Source organism: Erpetoichthys calabaricus, chromosome 16 (genome assembly GCF_900747795.2).
Source record: "Erpetoichthys calabaricus chromosome 16, fErpCal1.3, whole genome shotgun sequence".
Taxonomy (NCBI): domain Eukaryota; kingdom Metazoa; phylum Chordata; class Cladistia; order Polypteriformes; family Polypteridae; genus Erpetoichthys; species Erpetoichthys calabaricus.
In genome coordinates this window covers 250,594-273,731 of record NC_041409.2, presented here as the reverse complement: position 1 = coordinate 273,731, position 23,138 = coordinate 250,594, and the positions used below count along the sequence as shown (strand labels likewise).

Here is a 23,138-nt window from a genome sequence, read left to right as displayed (position 1 = left end):
GTGTGTGTGTATATATTATACTTTACATAAATGTTGTATTATATAAAAATAAGAACTCAACCTAACACAGACTAAGTAACAATAATTAAATAAACAATTTCACATTTTGAACACACACACACACACACATACATACATACATACATACATACAACCAATTGAACAATTTACCAAAGATTCAAGTAATGCAATGCAAATTCAGTTTAGTTAATTCTGTAATTTTTTTTTGAATAATAAACTTTCAAATGCTTTATTAGACTTAGTGCAATGAATGTTCTCTTTCAAAACACTAATTAGAAGAACTAAAACACAACTATAACCTTGGTTAGGGAGATCAATACAAAATATCACAGGAGTTTAAAGACAAATTCAAAAAGCAACAAATGATATTCTACAAATAAACTGCTTTGTGGTGTAGTCTTAAAACTTGGACATAAATACATTTATCGCCAAATTAATCTCAGCTGAGAAGCTTACTGCTTAGGTTCTGCACGCTGGGAGATTTCTTATTTCCCTCCAGTTCCATAAACACTTTTTGGAAAACTTCAAAAGTGAGTTTTAACTCTTTAGGGTATCTAAGATTTATTGCATACATTAGACCAAACAATATTGGACAAGCTGCTGCAACAGACTGTAGTCCATTTAACACCTCTACACCTTCAATAACAATGGCAACTTCTTTAGGTGTGTGAAAGGGTCCTTCACCCACTTTACGGATGACAAATATGGCCATTTTGAGTGTCTTCATTTCTCTTTCAGCATCATCTCCTAATGTATCCTAAAATTCAAAGATAAAGATGCACAAATACTCATCCGTTATGAGATAGTGAACTTTGACATAGATAAATAAACCCTAAGAACCATTAAAGCATTGAATGATAATGTCTTATCAGTGTCATATAACAAATATGTTCAAAATGCCAAACTATAAAGCAGTATATCTTGCACAAGTGACTATACAGAATATTACGTCAGAATTGTGACTGAACATACTGTGAAATTTAATAGTAAAGGAAGAAACACAAATCTCTGTTAATAAACAAATAGCATAAATATACAGTATAATGTTAAATTGCACACTAAGACTTACCAGATATTCTTTGATAAGATCCTTGTCATCCTCACCAAGGTAAATAATAAGTGACCTCAGCACAAACTCTCTTCTGATGTTTACATCATTTTTCTGGATGCAAAAGTACACATTTATTAATATTCACTGACCCAGACAATTATTTAAAAAAAAAACAAAAAAACACTAAATTCATGTGGGCAAAAAAAAAAAAAAAAAAAAAAAAATGCCTAAGAATTCAAGATCGCTGCCTCAATGCAATTAGCAAATGTAACATACCTGATCTACGGCTTGAAAGAAACTGGCAGTCTTATAGCGGGCAGCTCCTCCTTTATGTCTTATGATGCTTGTCAGTTTATTGGTATATTTGTCCAGCTGTGCAAGAAATTTGGTCTGGAGAGGGATTGTAGTAATCCGCAGAAACTCAGCATTAATCTTAGAGGAAAAAGATTAAAGTTAAAGAAATTAACTAACTTCAAAAATTCAAATATTTTTAAAATAAAACACTTTCAGGGAAAAAAAGTTACATACATACCTCATTCACTTTGAAAAGTGCAGATCTTCTATCCACAGCAATACCACAGTCCTTACATTTCCACACTTCCATATTTATTGTTTTGCTGAGAAAGAGAAAGAGAGAGATACAGGAAAAAATATACCTCACTGCTTGAACTCTGTCCACCTCTCACATTTCATATCATTATTTAAAATAGTAATGAATTTGTTTAATTTTGTTCAGTTTTTATGTTATGCATCTTCACTGATTGAAAGTGCTGGGTTCTAATCTCAGCATGGTCACTGTCCATGTGGAATTTGCATGTTCTCTCCCCGATACCAGATTGGGTTTTTTACTAATATTACCAAACACATGCAGGGATAGTAAACTATCTACTGTGTGAGTGTGCATGAACAAGCCAAATGAGCAGCTATGTACTGACTTGTTGCTGACATGTTCTGCCTCCTCATGACCTTGAAATAAATTAAGCAGGTTAGAGACTTTTATATTATTTTAGATGAGGTGTTCTTTTGCCCTTGAGATCAGCAGAACCCAAATATGGCACAACTCTTGGGGCCAAACTGAGTCTAGATACAAACTGGTAGGTTTAGAACAGCATATCAAAGTTTTACACAGAAAGTATGTTTTAAACACTTTTTAAATTTAGTAAGGAATTTCAAACTTGCCACTGAAAACTGCAAACAATGGCACCAAACAGGCAAATTCAAATCTGGAGACCCTGTAGTCGAGAGAAAAAAGAAAGTATGCTTAATCAGTCATCTACACTTTGACAGATAACCACCATAAAATCAAAAAAGCAGAATAACCTTGTTAACTGTATTAAAGAATTCCTCCTTTCACTTTCTAAAGTAGACAACTGAGTCACGTCAGCTATTACTGAACATTTACAACTATAGTCTATTCAACATAAATGAGTTTGTAATGTTATTGTCACTATACTCTAATACCAACACCAATACGTCTGTGACTGCGACAACCAAGTCAGAAATTTTCTTTTTAATTTTTTTGCTTTAAAGTCATTATAGTGTGTGTTCAGTCCAAAGTGTCTGTGTATCTGTATTTATTTATGTACCCACCTTTTTACTTATCTAACGGTTTATATATTTATTTATTTAAAGAGCTTCAGTAAAAAGCCAAATTTTCCCCCAAGGACAAATAAAGTTCTGCCTATCTATATTCATCATGACCTGATGAACTTCTAATTTTATTTTTTATTACTGGACACATGCCATCTCTTAATGCTTTTTGTATAATTAATTTATATGACAGATAATTTTCTCAAAACAAAAATAATGTTTTGATTACATTTTAATGTAATCAACCTAGAATGGTCAAGGCAATAATATATGCCCATGCTTTGTCTAAAAACTTATGATATTATTGTATTTAACAATATTGGTACTATATCTGCATAATACTTAAAACCTGGGTTTGCAATTACTACATACGGTCATTTTTCAATTTCAGCCTCTGACAAATTAAGAGGGCAACCTCATTAACCCCAAACAACTCGTCGATACAGAATATGCATATCAGCGTGGTAGATAGTGAAACGGGGATACCCCAACCCTCTACGAAAGCATATTAGGGCCACGATGAAGAAAAAAAATATATGTCGAGAATAAAGTCGACATGTTGGCTTTATTCTCGACACATAGTTTTTGTCTTCTTCACTGTGTCCGTATGTTTTTTTTTTCTTCACCGTGGCCCTAAAACGCTTTCGTAGTAACCCCACCACACTTAAAGAAAAAATTGCTTGTAATCGCGAGTGTGGAAAAAAAGCCGACACAACAGCACCGGTTAACACTGTATACAGTGTTATACACCTTAAATGATACGGCATTATCGATTCAGTCTAAATAATAAACTGCATTTTGCACGTTATGGCACTTAACTTCAATAACGATGATGATTAATTACGTTAAAGCTTCATAAAAACCCATTAGAATGTGCTTCTTAACTTGAACGTTGTACTCTCAGAAACGAGGGTATGCAACAAAGTAAAAGTAATTTATATTTTGTTCATGTCAGTCCAAAAAAATGAGGCAATTACAATGATTAATTAACAAATATAACTTCACAATACGTTATCATTTACAAGCGAGGTATTTTGCAAACATTACAAGAATATTTCACATTAATGGCGTCGCAGACATAATCTTCTGTAGTTACACTGTAACTTATATCACGGCTCTCCTTTGACAGTGAATATCAAATACTCACAGTTGTAGGGAAAAACAAACAAACAAAAAAAACTTACCTGATTTTGAACTTTATATCACTCCAAATAATCGTGCAATGTTCCACAAACTCTTTCTACGCTCGTCTTGAAATCAGAACTCGAATGGCGCCAACCGCAGCAAACTGCACACTCGTTCTTGAACTCTCACGATATGAGACTATTGCATCAGACATTCTATCGTGTACTGCGCAGGCGTCAGAAAATTTACAAAGCGATTTTTTTGCGTTAGATTAAATGGAACAAATAACATTAAGCGACAGCAAGGTTTTTCAATTTGAAGTAATGCAAAAAAATTACGTTAGGTGAACAAACTTATTAATATAGTTCATTGCAAACAATAAAATCACCTTAAGTCAAAAAGAGCATGTTTTCTCTTTTTACAGTGTGTATTGGTAAAATGGCTTGGCTGGGACAAGAAATTTAACAGTTGGGTCAAGGCTTCAGAAGTGAAAGACATAAGAAGTTGAGAAAGCAAGAAAAAAAAAAAAAAATGTCTACATTCAGAAATGGCTTTTATGTGACACTGCCGAGTAATTCATCGGCCTGGACTTTTCCCAACAACATGATAGCATCATTCACCGTTCAGCTAGCCAAGACAATAGAACTGTCCAGAGACTGGGAAGTGGCGTTGGTGGAACTGACATACCCAAAAACGTTCAATTCCATCACTCAACCAACACAATTTACGCTAATGAATGAGGAAACAAGATCAACAAAATGGACATACACTTTAAACAAAGGCTATTTCAGGAATATTGAAGCATTGTTGTCGGAAATGAATCATGTCATTAATACCAACCCGTCATCACCTAAGGCAATACTTAAATACAATCCTGCCAGTAGAACCGTTCGCCTGATTAGTGATAAAAGCATTTTGCTCCAAGTGTCCAGCGAGCTGTCTTACATTCTCGGGTTTGATCATGATAAGCCGTCTCACAAGTCACCCAACTCGGCAGATATCACAGGTGGTTTTTCCACCATGTTCGTGTATACAGATATTATCGAACCACAACTTGTTGGAGATACGCATGCGCCATTACTGAGATGTGTAAACATAAAAGGTGAAGACGGTGCAAATGTCACCATATTTTTTGAAAAGCCACACTACCTACCACTCACCGTGCAAAGCTTCAATACTATAAGGATTGAAATTAAGACGGACCAGAATAAACCAGTTCCGTTCCAGTATGGTAAAGTAATAATCAAGTTGCATTTTCGTCCAGCAAGATCTATCAATTTTTAAACATGCTTGTAACAAAAAACTATGGAGATCCACGCACCTACGCATCTTATTACAAGATACAAGCTGGCAATGGACTACCAGGGTTTCATGGTCTCCCTGTCCAGTACGGTGGTGGTATTGGTGGTATTTTTAAAGCTCTCTTCAGAAAAGCAGTGCCTCTGTTTAGGCGTGGGCTAGAAATTGCTAAACCTCATGTCAAGTCTGCAGCGAAAAGCATTGCTAATGATGTCATGAGTCACGTGGCAGGTGCTGTAATGAATAAAGTTGCAACACCCCAACAAGAAGGTTCTGGTATGATTGTTATAAAGAGAGGTGTTAAAAGAAAAAGACACACACCCCATCTAGCACTGCTCGGGACATCTGCACGGCCCAGGAAGAGAGCAAAGAGGAAAAAAGCTCGACACCCTGCCAAAAGAAAAAGAAAGTCAACCAAGAGAAGATCCAGAACTAAGCAAAATTCTAGTGATATATTCTAAACATGGCTTTTGTACACTGTGCGTCAGATGAATGTGCAAAATCGGAACTGGACGTATTTCAGCTGTCACCAACACAAACCAGCATTGAAAAAAGCTACTATGCCGAAGTGCCGCCTCTCACAGCATTGTCAGAAAATGCCCCACTTGAGTTTTCGATTGCCGGAAATGATCAATACCTGGACCTCAACAACACACTCCTCTACTTAAGCTGTAAAATACATAAAAATGATGGAACAACTCTGGCCGCCGATTCACGTGTTGCCCTTGTAAACTACCCGATTGCTTCTTTGTTCAGTCAGGTGGACATCACCGTCGGAGACAGATTGATCAGTCACAGTAATAACTGTTACCCATATCGAGCGTTTATCGAAACCGTACTAAATTACGGAGACGAGACCCTGAAAACACAATTTTCAGCTGGACTGTTCTATAAAGACACACCCGGTCACCACGAAGCCACTGCACTGGATGGCCCAAATTTGGGGTTCAATAAAAGGGCTGCTTACATGTCCAGAAGCCACAGGGTTGATTTATTGGGTCACATCCATGCAGATCTCTTCTTTCAAGAGAAATTATTAATTAATGGGGTTGATGTAAAACTAAAGTTGGTGCGAAATAAGGATGACTTTTGTCTGATGAGCAATGGTGATCAATTTAAGGTCAGCATATTATCAGCATCATTATTTGTGAAAAGAGTTCAAGTCAACCTGGCAGTCAGACTGGGTCATGCTGAGGCCTTGATGACCAGCAACGCAAAATACCCAATCGACTGGGTTCAAATGAAAGTGTTCAGCATACCTACCGGTAGCCGTGTCTGCAACCAGGAAAACCTGTTTCTGGGACAGCTGCCCAAATTGGTTGTTTTGGGATTTGTTGACAATGCAGCTTTCAGTGGCAGCTTTACACACAAGCCCTTTAATTTTAAACATAACAACATCAGCTTCATGGCTCTTTACCTGGATGGAGAGCAGATACCCAGCAAGCCTCTGCAGCCTGATTTTGCTAGTGGACACTGTGTCAGAGAATATTTTCAACTGGTGGAGACCGCTGACAAGAGGATGAAAGATAAGGCCCTGTTAGTTGATCGTGAAGAGTTTGCTAAAGGCTATTCACTTTTTGCATTCAACCTAAGCCCTGATATGGAATCAACAGGACACGATTCACTCATCAAAACAGGCAACCTCAGGGCCGAAATAAGATTTGCTCAACCGCTGCAAGATACAGTGAATATGATTGTGTATGCAGTTTTTGACAACATCATTGAAATTAACATGCGTCGGCAAGTTATTTACGACTACAGTTAAGCCGTAGACACGTTCAGACATGCAGCCTCTCGACACGGAGCAGCTCAGGACCGCCCTTGCATCAGGGCCGCTGACACGCATCCATTTTCTGGATGTATTCCCTTCAGATCAACTGCCCATGGAGAAGTTGGTTGCCAGACCTCTGTTTATGATCGTAAACACAGATCCCCATGATAAACCCGGAAAGCACTGGATTGCCATTTACCTTGCAAATCATGGAAAAGCTGAATTTTTTGACTCGTATGGAATCCCCCCAGATTCTGAAATATTTCCCAAAGTTATTATGAAATTTTTGAAGATTAATGCTAACTGCATCACTTATAACAGTATTCAGTTACAGGAGTTTTTCTCAACCAGTTGTGGTCACCACTGTGTTTTTTATCTGAATCAAAAAAGCAAAGGACTTACCATGAACCAAATATTGGACTTGTACCCAGGAGATGTTCGTCTAAATGACCAGATGGTTGTTAGATATTTTCATCAAATAAAAAAGGGACAAACTGAAAATATGAAACTGGATATGTTTACCCAGAAATCAGAAATAAGTCAGTCGTGTGTTTGCTTTTGCTGAATATTATATGCAAAATATTATATGCAGAAAAAAAAAAAAAAAGATGTTGCAACTATCTGTATCCCCTTATTTGAAAATAAATAAATAAATGAGATATTAACCAACATAAAACGTGTCTGTGGTCATTATAGTGAATAATCCAATAATCAGACAGATAAAAAAAAAAAAAAAGGGTCTGTTTGTATATATATATATGTATATATTTTATTTATTTTTAAATGTTCACATGGTAATAACACACAGTGTAAAAGCATTTTTCACACAGTTAACAGAATCATGATACAATCAAACAAACGAAATCATCTAAATGAAAATAATAGTGATAATACACACTAATAAACTGTATATAATATATGCAGCTTACTTATTTTTCAAAGCCTTAACACAGGGTGTAAAAGTATTTTCACAGCTTCATGATACAATCAAACAAACAAAATGATCTAAAATGATAATAACAATAATAGCAATAGTACATACTAATAAACAGCCATATTAAAACACTATTTTTCTACATTTATTTTTGAAACACTTTTATTCATACTGTGAGCCATGTGTGTTTTTTTAATAGTTGACTTTTTCTAAAGACTGGGCGTTTTCTGATCTGTCTAACCAGCCTGGGTGTTTCAGCTACTGAACCGGAGGCCCTGTCCGGCCTTGTTGGAAAATCACGTGATACAGGAGGACGAAGCTGTTTACGGCTGGCTTGAAGCGCATTGGGGTAATTTTTAATCTCTTGAAATAAAGCCCGAACACCCAAGTTCGGAAAAATGGACCCGGGCACGTTAATTTCGGCCATAGCGTTAAAGAATAAATCCCAACCTTTTGGTTTTCCACTCTTATTTAGTGTCCCTGTCTGCGTGGCGAACTTGATCAGATCAACCATATTTGTGCCAATAACGGGTGTGCCTTTATATAAAAATTCTCCTCTTTCATTCCAGGACGTTGTGGTCGAGTTTTGTGTCATTTTCCGAATTAGCATTTCCGTATTTTTACGGTGTCTCTGAGAGACGGCATCCAAAACGTCTCGTATGACAACATCAACCCTGTCTGTGGTCGGTTGCAATGCGGGGGTCTGGTGTGGCGCTTCAGTTTCTGGTAGGATGAGAGTCAATGTAGACTTCTGTGATTCCCGTTGTCTCAATAGACTCAGATAGCGCTGCAAAGTGTGAAAATACAGTTCCAGTTTTTCATTCGGTGATAGGGCACTATTTTGTAAAATACTTCTCATCTCATGGTCAAGCGTTTGCATAGTGTTTTTTGTCATATCTGTTTCTTCACCGGCATATGTTTTGATCTGCTCCAGTTGTTTTTCTGGTACAAGGTACATTTTCTCAGCGTGCTCCATTTTTACCGATTTGCAATTAGACCGGTGAGTAAAGGAATCGCTATGCCAAGTAGTTGGCCGATAAATCCACCAGACTGATTTATAATACGTTTCTTTCGTTTAATGGCAACTTTTTTATTGCTCAGATTTTTTATAATAATGCGTTTCTTTTTAAGAATGCCGATCTGTCTGGAATTTAATGGTAGGCTACCCTTAATTGCATTTAGCGCAATTTCACAAATAGCCAGAATTAAATCATCAGAAGCTGCACACAAAATGGACTTTCTCTGCTTTGGTTTTGCCTTTATAAGCAATCGCATGAGTTGTAAATTTCGTTTAATCCTGGAGGACATGGTGTTCGGGAAGATGTCTTTTATAAAATGACACAGGGGCCGCTAAAATCACATTTTTTTATCCTTTGGGTTTTTAAACACGTAAGCCACCGGGCGCTGCGACGGGTATATGGATGCCCTAAGACGAAACTCGTCGGGCGTATTAGTATTTAAATCTACCAGTAGAAAGCCAAAGGCTGACTTAGTTGCATCCTCATAAGCTTCCAGGAAGTAGCGCCACCTTCTGGGGTACATCTGACGGGCCAATATTGATATCTGTTGCCTGTCTCTGGGGTTCTTAAACAAAACAATGTATTTTGCATTTAAAGCTATAGTACGGCTCTGTTTTCCCTGGCAAAAAAGATTCTGCACAATATAGATTACGCTCAGATTTCTATGATGAACATACTTTGTGAATGCCAATTCCAACTCATTACTTTTACAGGCTGATTGCATGAGGTCATCGACAACCACCAAGTTTACTTTAGCACGGGGCAACAACGTGTCGTCATTTAGAGAGTCCGGGAGACCTTCGACAAATTTTATACATCTGAATTTTTTCATCAATTCTGTATAGAGAGGTTGCCAAACGGAATAACAATACAGGATATTTTGAGGTTTGTGTGACATCATCTCCGTCCCGGATTCTAACAATGTTTTCACAAAAAAAGATTTCCCACAGTTGCTCGGCCCGCTTAAGATACAGGAAAATGGGTGTTGTAAACGAATGTCCATTATTATTTTATTTTACTATTATTATTTTTTTTTCTCAGTATCAATAGCCAACAGGTAACGACGTAAAATGTTTAGTTAATACACGCTTGTCATATACAACTTGCTGTGTTTTTTTTATTTTTCTGGTTTCTATATGCCAGTTGCGTTTCACCCTGACAATGCCAATATCTTCGATTTTAATATTTTTATGTTGTGAACACCCATTTATATTTTCTGCATACTCAAAAACCAGTTCTTTCAAGCTTTCAAAATTCACCTTTTCACAGTTCTTAACATTCAATGTTATACCTTTAACTTTTAGACAGGTTTCACCGTTTGATAACTTGTAAGCATAACTTTTCGGGCCACTGCTTACAAATTCTGTGATGTATTCATTTGTTGGAAGCTCGCTCGTCAATTCTCCTAAATAGCAACCGGTTTCTGGGTCCCACTCGTTTGCTCTGGAAATATAAAGAATTGAATCCGTGTCATAGTATAGTATTCTTTCGTTCAGTTTGTGTAAAAGATTATACAATTCTAATCTTGCATAAGCTGTAGTAAAACTCGCAATAAAAATGTTAACATTGGAAGGTGTACTGTAACGATCTTTATCATATGTCCAAGTCACACACGCACATTCATCATCAATAAAATCACAAGTAGACACCTCATAGTTTGGGGCGAAAAGTAATTCAAACAGTTTTTCCGGGTCCGTAACTACAGATGTCCGTGGCAAATTAGGTCTTTGTGCAAACTTACCCCACAAGGAATTTAAAAAAAGTTTTGCAATTTGTCTTCGGGCCGGATTTTTTTTTAATCAGGTGCTCACTTAATTGTACACCTTCCTTTTCATAAAACATGGACACATACAGTTTACACTGTTCTGTGTTTAGACAGCTCTCAGGATAACCCGACGATTCTTGCTTAGCTTTTAAATGGGCATTAATATACTCTGAAAAAAGTTCAGTAGAGCTTTGTTCAAAGTGCCATATCTCATAAATGCTTTCAATTCTGTAACCCTGCTATACGGCTGCAAACAATTCCGGTGTTGTCCAGCAACCGGTTATCGCTCGTTCCTCGTGAGAGTGTGTGCAGGGACGCTGCTGCTGTGACACAGCACAAGTATAACAAAGCATAAAATATAATTTTTTGTTTATTTTGCATGGCAAAACAGGGAATACAAGATTTCTGGGTGGATACACCCTCACCCAGGCTAATCCAAAATACGTTTCTAACGGTCCAAAGTCCTTATAAATAATTTTTGGATGACCGATTGGATATCTTTTGGTTTTATTCACATATGGATATAAACTCGTAAAATCATAGTAATGGATTTTTTCACCAGCGCAAACCTTGTAATATAAACGTGCTGCATTTGTTCGTCCGCCAAAGAGAGATTCCCGAGGGTTCAAAGCCTCTGGGAGTCGTGCGGTTTTCAGGAAATTCTGCACACTGGTGTTTTCACGAACCATTTGTCGCCAATTATGTTCCCAGATTTGATGCACCTGAAAACCCTGCATTTTTAAGTAGTGAACTTTTTCCATAGTTCTTGAATAAAGCGAACCGAATGACGTGTTTGTAACACTATTCCATGATTTTTCATTATAACAGATATTACACCCGTGACAAAAACAACCGTTAAATTCAAATGCCATCTTTATGCCGTTATTTTCGGCATAGCCGTCTAGATAATATTTTCCAATACGCATTTCACCTCCGGGTTTTAGCGCGTGCCGAATATCTAGTTTATCTTGGGCCTCTAAATACATGATCCATTGAATGGCCGGTGTAGAGTAGCGCTTCTGTATTCTGTGATAACTGTCTTGTAACGGCAAAGCTATGGTTTGCTCACGCAAAAATGTAAGTCTAAACATTGCCATACAAACACTCGCTAAAGTAACATATTGAAAAGGATCAATCGATAATATTTTGTATTTGATCTGAAACTGCTCGTCTAAATACACCTTTGTCGTTTTGGTGATCTCCATAACCTCTTGTCTGAACAAAATACAAGCCGACCTTAGAATCTCTACATCTAAGCGACAGTACATTTTTAATTCCTTTTGAAAATCAAATGCGTCATTCTTGTGATTAGAATACCATAAAAGAAATTCTTTCTTTTCGTCTGGCATCATACTTTCCACACCATAAAATTCTACAGCCGGTCTAGGCCCGACATAATTTTGGTTCTCAATCGTGTTAAAAAAATGAGGAAAGTATCCTTTAGCCCCTTTAAAACCCAAAGCCTGCGGTAATTTAGACAATTTTGATGCTAAAAAGTTCAAAGAGTCTATGAATCTGATGTTTAAACCTTTCACCGTTATCGACATGATTTTTCCACCGATCGTTAACAAATCCATTTTCATTTTTTCTTTTATTAATTGACTAATTACAAAATAACTGTCATAGGATTTTGCATTGTGTGCAATAAAAGTGTAATTCTTAAACTTACTATCTATAAAAGTTGATATAAATCTTTCAACACAATCGTTTCCGGCAAATTCCCAGCTTGTGTTACCATCCATGTGTAAAGCGTATATGTAATTCGGTTCGTGTATACCCGTGTCTTGCCGACATTCAAAATCATAAAATATATATTTTTTTGACACAGGACTCTTTAATAACGGTTGCATATAACATAAGTGATTGTCGCAGCTTGTGATTGTTTCTTTACAATGAGGACATAGCCTCGGTTTGCAACGGTGTGTAAGCTCTGTATAACACTGACAGTAAGTACAGTATTCTTTCCACTGGCATGCTTGTTTGTTTTGGTGTCTCTCATGGCAATCGTTTGATTGACAGATGATTTTGCATATCCGGCATCTGGTTAAACAGCCTGTTACTTCAAAGCAGGAAGCATCATGGCAGGCCTTGCATGTATTGGCACAAACATGGCGATCTTTGTGAGAATAAGCAGCATGGCAAATTTCGCAAAAATAATTAGCCCCGATAAATTTCTTCACGTTTAAAATCCCATAATAATGCTCATTGTGTAAGAGTAGGAAAATCACTTTAGAGTTTGGAGGCGTAGGACCCGTTGTGAAGTATTTCCACGTACTCTCATGCATGTATAGTACCTTTATAGAAACATCTAATAGACGCTCAAATTTTTCTACATCTGAAAAAGATATTTTCTTGTCATCCGAAAACCCCAATTGTTTATGCATTTGTCTAGCTTTTTGCAGAATGCAGCTATCCGGTTTTCCTTTCCGACTGAGTAAGCGGATGACAGCGCCTGCAAAACATAAATTACCCCGATATGAGAAATCTACTAATAGACGTCGTTTAGTATTAATAATTTTACTGAAGAGTAATGTGTTAATTCTAAGTCTTGCACCACCACGCATGTTTTTCACAATGGTTACTACAAATCGGAGAGAAGAATCTGTAATAATTTCTGTATTACTTTGCAGCATCTGAGACACGTAATTTAAAAAGCCTGTGGCATCAAAGCTGTCTAGATTCTTTTTTTGGGAATAAAGATTGTTTTGCAAACTCGGGGAAATAAGTCGCAATTGAACAAAATCACAAGGTGCAATATTCGGGGATAATGCATCTAAAAGACCCTGAATACTTTGATGGACAATGTTTATGGCCTGTGTATAGGACTTAATCCTATCCAAATCGATAAAACGGAATTCATAGTTATGCTCTGTAGCTCTAAACCTTTTCATCTGTCTTTCGGATTCCCTTACAATTTCAACATGTGCGTTAAGAGCCGAAGAATCTGTTTGGTCTCTTGTTCTATTAGCCCTAGGACCCCGGGTACATTTCAATCGCCTTTTCTGATAAGCAGACAGCCGTTTGTATTTATTTTTGATCTTTCTGATCATATTTAAAAATGTGTTACTAGCTTTCATTTTAGCTTGCCTTAGTCATATAGAATTTGTACCAGAACCGGTACCCAGACTTGTGCAATCTTTTAAGATCACGCTTTCCAGTCTATGCAGCCTTTGGTAAGCTGTCTGAAGTTCAACTACCGGTATGTGCTCAGAATCAAAAATGCCTGAGATACAGGTCAGAAGATATTTCTTTAAAATATTACTCTGAGGACATAATATCTCCTCGATAAAGGCTGATAAAAACTATATACCTTTACGTCTATTGCTAAATGAATTAATAATTCTAATAGCACACATCAGCCATTTCTCGATTAAATGATGCACACGGCTATCAACTTTATCATCTGAATGAATGGTTTTTCCAGACTTGGTTGTTGCTTTCTCTGTTTTCTTTCCTTTGGAAATGCTACCAACGGATTGCCCAAAATCTGAAAAAAAATTAAATCAACCACAATCTTAATAGCTATATAATATAAATATGGATACGTACAACAATTCATTAAGCTCGCCGAATTAAAAGGGCCCCGCGAAATAGCGACACACACCCAATCTTTTCATCTATACAGTTTTGCTCATTTTCTGAGGCCTTTGGACGGCAAAGTTCTTATCAGTCGGGTGCACACAGGGCTAAGCAAGGTTAGCAGTCTACGTCAGGGCGTTGGTCAGCAAAGTTCTTATCAATGGCTTGCACACTGGGTTATGCAAGCCTGGACCACTATCCGTGTGTTGCTCTTGCCTAACGCTAGGGTACATTGAGCGCTATAATAATAATAATAATAATAATAATAATAATAATAATAATAATAATAATACATTCTATTTATATAGAGTCTATTCCATGCAGAAAATATAAATAAATAAAGAAAATATAAATAAATAAAGCACAAACACATACAGGCTGACCCCTGAAGATCACAGGTGTCCTTATTGTCTGTGATGTGAACGCCAAATACATACACACTCTAGATTTTGATATTAACAACAAAATTTTATTTTTTCTTATTTTCATACCTGTAGGTTGCCGAGGTGCCGTCACACTTCCTAATAAGGTGGTTGCAACTCGTCTTGGCGGTTTTGTGGTGGCTTTTCTCGGTGAGACTGTCGTTAATCGAGATTCAAGCAATTTCTCACGTGCTGAAATATTGTTAAAAATAATAATAAGGTGGTGGATGTATTTTTATTATTAACAGTGTACATACAAATATCCTTATAACCTTTAAGGTGTAAACCAATAGGTTTTTTTTTTTTTTTTCACTAATTATACGTGTATATATATTATACAAATCTTACCGGACGATTCGGTACTAATTCTATGTCGATCGGAAAGCTGAGCATCAAATTCAACCGAATCTAAGAAGCGAGCCATAATGTTCCAGGAATGCAGAATGCTCAAGTCAGTTATATATTAGGCTGATAACCATCTAACATTAATCAAATATTATCGTTTATAAACACACGGTGAAAACGTAAATAAAAATATTCCATGGAATTTTATCATTTTATGTCATGTATCAGGGTACCTCTAGAATGTTCCAACGTTATCACTTATAGACAGCCGGTGAAACGTATATTCCAATGAATTTTTTTATCAAATTTTATTCTATGGGTGCCTCTAGAATGTTCCAAGAAGGCCCGCGGGGTCAAGTACACACGACTTATCTCAACGATCGGCAACAGATGTTAATTTTGTAAAGAAACCTAGAATTCCATTTTACCATTTCATTTATGACATATCATATCATAATAATATACAGAATTTAAAAGTACATGTCCCAATTTTGCTCTTCGGCTCGGATGCGAACCCTGATCTGATGGCTTAGAAAATGACAGCTCTGCGTGCAGCGCTACAAGGTCAACATACGTACCAAAATGCGCCGGTTCTTTTTTTTCTTATTTTAAGGCACAAGTTCATCATACCATGGGTTAAAAAGACTAATGAAACGTGTACACACCATCATGACTTATATATACATAAATATTAACGCTTTATCGGTTTTTTTTTTTATTATTTATCATACAAGACTGCCTGCCCTGGCCTGTCTTACCAACTTATAGGCCTATCATAAATTAAATGGCACGTATTAAAAATGACAACAAGAGCATTTCATTTTACCTTTAAATTATGGCTCTATAATAGCATATCACAACGTAATGCACAATCATGATAATATACACAATTTAAAAGGACATGTCTTACTTTGCACTTCTGCTCGGATGCGCCGTGAAATCTCCTGGTTTAGAAAAACAACCTCCCGAATAACCGAAGCATTATTGTATGTGTTACAATATTTTTGTCTGTTGCTGTTTAATCCATATGCTAATACATTTTCCATAGACAGAGTCGTTCGTACTTTTTTGACAGCAACGCCATGTTGCCTTCAATCCATACACATTTTACACTCCCGCCAACAGGTCTGTATCCTGATTGGCTGGCATGAACATGGGACGGGCTCGTTGCAGTCAGCGCATGCCCGAACCAGACCGGTGTAATGCCATTGGCTAGCTTAACATGAGGCTTGTGTTTATTGATTGGTTAAAAATATGCTGGCGGGTTATCTTAAAAAAATCTTATCTTTAAAGGCTTTGATTGGCCGAGCGTTGTAAAAAGCTTCGCCCAAAAGCATATTTAAAGAACGATTTTTGCATCGAAAACCTCAGGCCTCCTCAATAACAAGAATTGGGTATGTTGTGATGAGCTAAGGTGTCCACTCCGTTATGACTGATACTTAGCAGGTTGGCATCGCCCACCGCTATTAAGGTCAGAATGGAGGCACTAACACTTGTTTACAGCTAAACCATTCTTCTGACCGAGCGATTGCTGGCTGGCTGAGACCGCCGCTTTGCATGGTTTTAACCGACCGCTTACCAGTGTCCCTGTGTCGCTGCGGCCAGTCGAGCGTTCTCGATGGTCCGTCGCGGCATTGCCGCTTGCTGCAGGCCGTTTACCCGTGTTGCTGGAGCCAGTCGAGCGTTCTCGATGGTCCGTCGCGGCATCGCCGCATGCTGCAGGCCGTTTACCCTTGTTGCTGGGGCCCAGTCGAGCGTTCTCGACGGTCCGTCGCGGCATCGCCGCTTGCTGCAAGCCGTTTACCTGTGTTGCTTGGCCAGTCAAGCGTTCTTGCTATGTATTAATAAAGTATCTATCTGTCTGGGGATTAATAAAGTATATCTGTCTGTCTGGGGATTAATAAAGTATATCTGTTTTGGGATTAATAAAGTATATCTGTCTGTCTGGGGATTAATAAAGTATATCGGTCTGTCTGGGGCTTAATAAAGTATCTGTCTGTCTGGGGCTTAATAAAGTATCTGTCTGTCTGGGGCTTAATAAAGTATATCTATCTGTCTGGGGATTAATAAAGTATATCTATCTGTCTGGGGATTAATAAAGTATATCGGTCTGTCTGGGGCTTAATAAAGTATCTGTCTGTCTGGGGCTTAATAAAGTATATCTATCTGTCTGGGGATTAATAAAGTATCTGTCTGTCTGGGGCTTAATAAAGTATATCTATCTGTCTGGGGCTTAATAAAGTATATCTATCTGTCTGGGGCTTAATAAAGTATATCGGTTTTGGGATTAATAAAGTATATCGGTCGGTCTGGGGGATTAATAAACTATCTATCTGTCTGGGGGTTAATAAAGTATCTATCTATCCATCTCAGCGACACAACATCACCTGTTGTCTCTTAAGAAGCAAGACATGGATTCTGAAGCAACAAAAGCGACCGTTAAAGCAGAGACCAAGCTCATCCTTGTAGAAGAATACCAGCCTATAGATGGTGAACCAGAGAAATCTAAACGGGTAATTTTGAATTAATTGTTTTTTCTTGGCTTACAGTTGTATTGCTTTTCTTGGCTCACAGTTGTGTTGCTTTTCTTGGCTCACAGTTGTATTGCTTTTTTCTTTTTAAAGGAGCAGCCCAAAAGAGAAACTCGCCAGTCCGTGAAAAAGACTGAAGCATCTGCTGGAGGCCCGACGACATCTGGCGTGAAAAAGACTGATGCACCTGTCCTAGACGACAAGACCTTGGACATGGTGAGTCTGGAGTCTGGGTTTAAGAAATTTTCCGTTAACCCTATCTACAGGGCGGTACAATAATAGGTTCTCATTTTATTTTATTTTAACTTGACAGATTGCATGTGCGGAGCCCAAGTATTATGCAAAAGAAGTAATTTCTGCAACATTGAAAGGTCTTATCGCTAAAAAGAAAGATGATTTAAACCCTGATGTTAAAGAATTAATGCGTGACATTGAAAGGCTTACTGAAAGAATGCCTGGCTTGGTGGAGTGTTTCCTTTTTTCAGATAGAAGGGCCGATGTAAAAAGCATACCGGCTATTTCACGTGTGACTAGATGTATCTATAGATCGATAGGGAATACCGTTCCTGTAATGACACGTGATACATTTTTGTGTCTTTTAAGCCGCATAGCCCATATCTGTTCCAACACTGAGGACGATTGTGTTGAGAAGGCTATCCAGATGGCTTCTGATATATTGTCCAGAATTCTGTTATGTTTTACTGATAGCCCGTTAGGTATATGCATTTTTCGTGTGGGAATATAACTTTTCTTTTTCCCTAGAGTGACTTTAAGATGGCCGGTGAGGTCTTTAAACACGTTTTAAAAGATTGTTCAACATCAAGTCTGAAGTCTCAAGACCTGTGTGTAATTTCCCAAACACCTGACAGCCATCGCAGTCACAGAGCCGGATTGATTTTAATGAAACATTGTGTGAACGCTGTTGTAGCTTCCGCGGTTAGCACCTGTGTAAGAGGTGTATTAATGGGGTCTTGTTTAGCATGCCGTTTGGGTGACGAATCTCAGGATGGTCACACTTGCCTTTTACTAGAATCTGATTCTGAGGAAATGTACCCTTGTGTTTCCAGCATCTGTCAACAGATCAGTATTAAAAGATTAATTCAAATGGTGTTTTCTATGGTTAAACCCCTGTGTGGATTAAGAATTGTGCAACCGACTAAAATTTATATTCTTAACTGTCTGAAACAGTTTGTTGCCGTAGTAAACCGTTTTCAGCTTATACAAAAGATGCATCATGCAACAAAACCCAAGATTCGGGCAGCTGCTTTTCAACTTGTCTCTAATCACCATTACAGTTATTTTTTAAAACCAACATCGATTTACAGAAATCTAATCAAAAGGCCTTATCCATGCTAAACAAGACCTGTATGTGTTATATTTTCTGTTGACTAACTGTTGTATTTTGTTTTGTTTTGTTGTCAGAGGATCCAAGACTCGGCAGCTAGAACAAGGAAAACCTGGTCCCAACCCATCGTGACACGTAATACCTATAGAACATATTCTCCTTATATTATATCTGCTAGAAAAAGATTCATTATGACCATAATCGGTCGCTCAGTCATCTGGGCTTATGTTTTTAGCTCTGTTGAACATTTAGGGGAAAAATGTGATGAATGTCAAGAGAACAAATGCATACCAGATGGACACATTTGTAATATCTGGTTCACTGAACCATTTATAGCATATAAACAGAGCTTATTTATGCTCGAAAGGGCTAGAAAGGATAGACTTGTGTCCTGTGTGCGTGCTTTGCTAAAAATGTATAACTTGCCTTGTTTTCGTAAAGCTATCAAGAATGATGTGGATGATATTATAGCAGAGTTTGAGAAGGGCGAGATACCCATTGATGCTTACGCACAACTAATTCAGCCTGTGAAGACCAGCTTTATGTGGTCGGCTCTGTTCCATACAGAGCAAATAGGCTTACATAATTTAGTGAAATACAAATATATTAAACATGTGTTGGCTTAAACATTTTACTTAGATGTATTACCGGCTCACTGATGGGTTGGGACCTGGTTTGCAATTTGATTTGTGTTTTCAACAGTGTATACAATTCTTGTATTTTTGCTTCTTTTTAAATTGAATTGCTAATCTGTATTCAAACAAGCTTGTGTGACTATTTTACAAATGTATAACCTGCTTTTATTCATACTTTTAAGCAATTAATGTATAACAGTGTGTAACCCCGGAAAGTGAAGACAACATGTTATTGTGCTATGTTTGGAATTTTGCTTCAATAAAAATTGTTTAAACCACTTTTTTGGTATCTTTTTGATTCATTCAATAAAACTTGTTGTTTTAAATCACTTTGGTATCTACTATACGCCTTGCTTTATAAAGGGCATGGTTTTACATGGCTGTTTGGGTTGCACTGCTTTAAATCACTTTGGTATCTACTTTACGCCTTGCTTTATAAAGGGCATGGTTTTACATGGCTGTTTGGGATGCACTGCATTAAATCATTTTGGTATCTACGATATGCCTTGCTTTATAAAGGGCATGGTTTTACATGGCTGTCAAGGTAACGGTATGCTCTGGACGTGTTTGGGATGCACTGCCAGGCTCCTTGGGTGTGTAATAGAGCCTCTCTAAAGTTTTCCTTTCCATCCTCTTGCATGGGGGTCTGTCACTCAAGCTCTCTGTACTCTCTGTACACACCCGGGTGCTGTAAGTAGATAAGAGCAGGCTCACTCAAGCTCTCTGTACTCTCTGTACACACCCCGGCGCTGTGCGCAGCCACAAGCAGGATGCCTGCTCCGCCCCAAAATCACTGACTTACCTTTTGACGCCTTACAGGGGCCCCGAAGGACCGGTTCAGATCACAAAGATGAACAGACCCAGTTTTTAGGATCAAGGCTAAGAGCCGCCGACCATTTTCCATACGCACGACTGACAAAAGGGCTGATGCCGGTCAAACAGCGCACCCGACAACAGGCAGAGATCAGCGCGCAGGGAAACACCCAAATTAACCCAGGTGGCAGACGGTGGGTACCGGAAATGCCAAGGGGGGCGGGACAAACACCTGTCAAAAAGGTATGATGTATAAAAGTGACGCTCCTTTACTACTCAGGCCTAACCGGCATCCTCCCCCACCATCGAAGCCAACTCACCACCAGGTGGTGATCAGTTGACAGCTCTGCACCTCTCTTCACCCGAGTGTCCAAGACATGTGGCCGCAAGTACGATGACACGACCACAAAGTCTATCATCGAACGGAGACCTAAGGTGTCCTGGTGCCAAGTGCTCATATGAACACCTATATGCTTGAACATGGTGTTCGTTATGAACCATCCGTGACAAGCACAGAAGTCCAATAACAAAACACCAGTCGGGTTCAGATTGGGGGGGCCATTCATCCCAATCACGCCCTTCCAGGTCTCACTGTCATTGCCCACTCATGCAGTATGAGGGAGTCCCCAGAAGGTATGCCCTCTAGCATACGCACAAACAGTTAGGACCCGTCCCCCCACCCGAAGGCAGAGGGAGGCTATCCTCTCATCCACCGGGGTAAACCCCAATGAACAGGCTCCAAGTCGGGGGAGCAATAAGTATACCCACACCCGCTTGGCGCCTCTCACCGGGGGCAACTCCAGAGTGGTAGAGAGTCCAGCCCCTCTGAAGGAGATTGGTTGCAGAGTCCAAGCTGTGTGTCGAGGTGAGTCCGACTATATCTAGCCGGAACCTCTCGACCTCGCGCACTAGCTCAGGCTCCTTCCCCTTCAGAGAGGTGACATTCCACGTCCCAAGAGCCAGCTTCTGTAGCCGAAGATCGGACCGCCAAGGTCCCCACCTTCGGCCACCACCCAACTCACACTGCACCCGACCTCCTTGGCCCCTCCCATAGGTGGTGAGCCCATGGGAAGTAATAAAATATAAGTATTACAAATAATTCCGACAGTGAAACTAATGTTCTTTTCTAATCTCTCTCTAATCTGATCTAATTAAAAGAAAAAATATGAAAATATGAACTATTTTCTCTCTAAAAACACACTCACCTTTTTTTCATATTCGTTTTTCATTTCAGCCATTTCTTTTTGGATTTCAGATATCAACCTTTGCCTGCCCGAGTTGATGTTCTTCTCCTGTGTTAGACTATTTTCCAACTTTGTAGTTTTAACCTTGGCAGATACAAGCTGAAATGAAACAAATGAACAAAAAAAAAAATTACTGAATGGCTAAACATAATTAAGTAAATGTCATTATGAAAGCATGACATGCATATAATAACTTTGTGATTTCTAAGCAAGTTATTTTCTGAAATCTACAAAATTAGTCAACATTAGAAATAAACAGTATTATTTGCATACAAGCACACAACACTCTGTGCATTGGCAATCATCCAGTCTTGACACATACACACAACGTACACATAAAGAAAAACTAACTAATTTCCTCTCAATGATCAACAAATTTAACATTACATAAAGTCAAACCAAAAACAAAAAATATTCAATATGTTGGTGAAAATGAATGAAAAAAAAAAAACATAAAAACAAATTTCTTTTGTAACTGCGGGGTTAAAATACATTCAGGTGTTTTTATTTATTTATCTGGGAAGATTTGCACCTTCTCTCACTAAAGTTCCAAAATAAAGTGAATACTTTTAAAAGAGGAACTCATAACCAAGTCAAAAATCTTGCTAAAGAGAAGCAGAAGACTATAGGAGGATTCAATACCATTACACCAACTCTACTATAATATATATAATATATATACTATTCATTTCAACGGTAAATACTACACTCAGAAAGAAGGCATGCCAATGGGATCGCCGTTATCAGGACTTCTAGCGGAACTGGTAATGCAGCGATTTGAAAACATGGCTCTATCCCAGTTCGCACCCAAAATCTGGATACGTTATGTAGACAACACATTCGTCATACTAAAAAAATGACAAGCTGAATGAGTTCTACAATCACATCAACACAATATTCCCTGCAATCCAATCCAACACATCAGCTTCCTGGACATCCACATCAAAAGAAATAATGACGCCACCCTGACCACTAGTGTTTACCGTAAAGAATGCTATGCATGTAAAACAGGGGTAGGCAATGTCGGTCCTGGTGAGCCGCAGTGGCTGCAGGTTTTCATTCCAACCCAATTGCTTAATTAGAAACCAATCATTGCCAATCTCAGACCTTATTTAATTTTATGGCTTGTTAGTCTGTGCAATGTAAGGCTTTTATATCATAGATTTTTTTCCTTTCCAAGGATATCATCCAAATGATTTGAAGCCTATAAAGCAGATCATTTTCAGTCTGTCTTATTTTTCCATTAAGTGTTTTATTAAATCAAACCGTGCATGATGAACACACACAGATGTAATTGGAAAAAAGCTAGCTGGAGAACTGCTGGCTGCTTTGTCTTTTACATCTTATTGCTAATAAGGAGCAATTAAAACACTGAATGCAGCAGTTTAAGATTGAAATAAGCAATTAAGGTTGGAGAACCTTAACAAGCGAGACCACTAAAATGAAGCATTAAAATGTCACTTAAGCAATATGTGCTTCATCAGCAATAATTGAGTTCTCGTTAAGGAACTGGGTTGGAACAAAAACCTGCACATACTGTGGCACTCCAGGACCGACGTTGCCTACCCCTGGTTTATAGCATTCCACGCATTTCTTGCTCAGCGGTATACATAGGACAAACTTCAAAAAGAATCGCAACACGTATACAG

General features: G+C 38.2%; 1 protein-coding gene and 1 long non-coding RNA gene across 2 annotated transcripts in view; one reads left to right on the top strand and one right to left on the bottom strand.

The window, feature by feature from the left end:
- Positions 1–23,138, top strand: part of LOC114663811 (carboxy-terminal kinesin 2-like) — a 247,931-nt gene that overhangs the window by 43,816 nt on the left and 180,977 nt on the right. The window lies entirely within an intron of this gene.
- Positions 118–1,537, bottom strand: LOC114643267 (uncharacterized). Its single transcript, XR_007933626.1, has 3 exons — positions 1,349–1,537; positions 1,091–1,183; positions 118–778 (listed from the first exon to the last, which is right to left on the bottom strand). It is a non-coding gene; the product is annotated as an uncharacterized LOC114643267 (long non-coding RNA).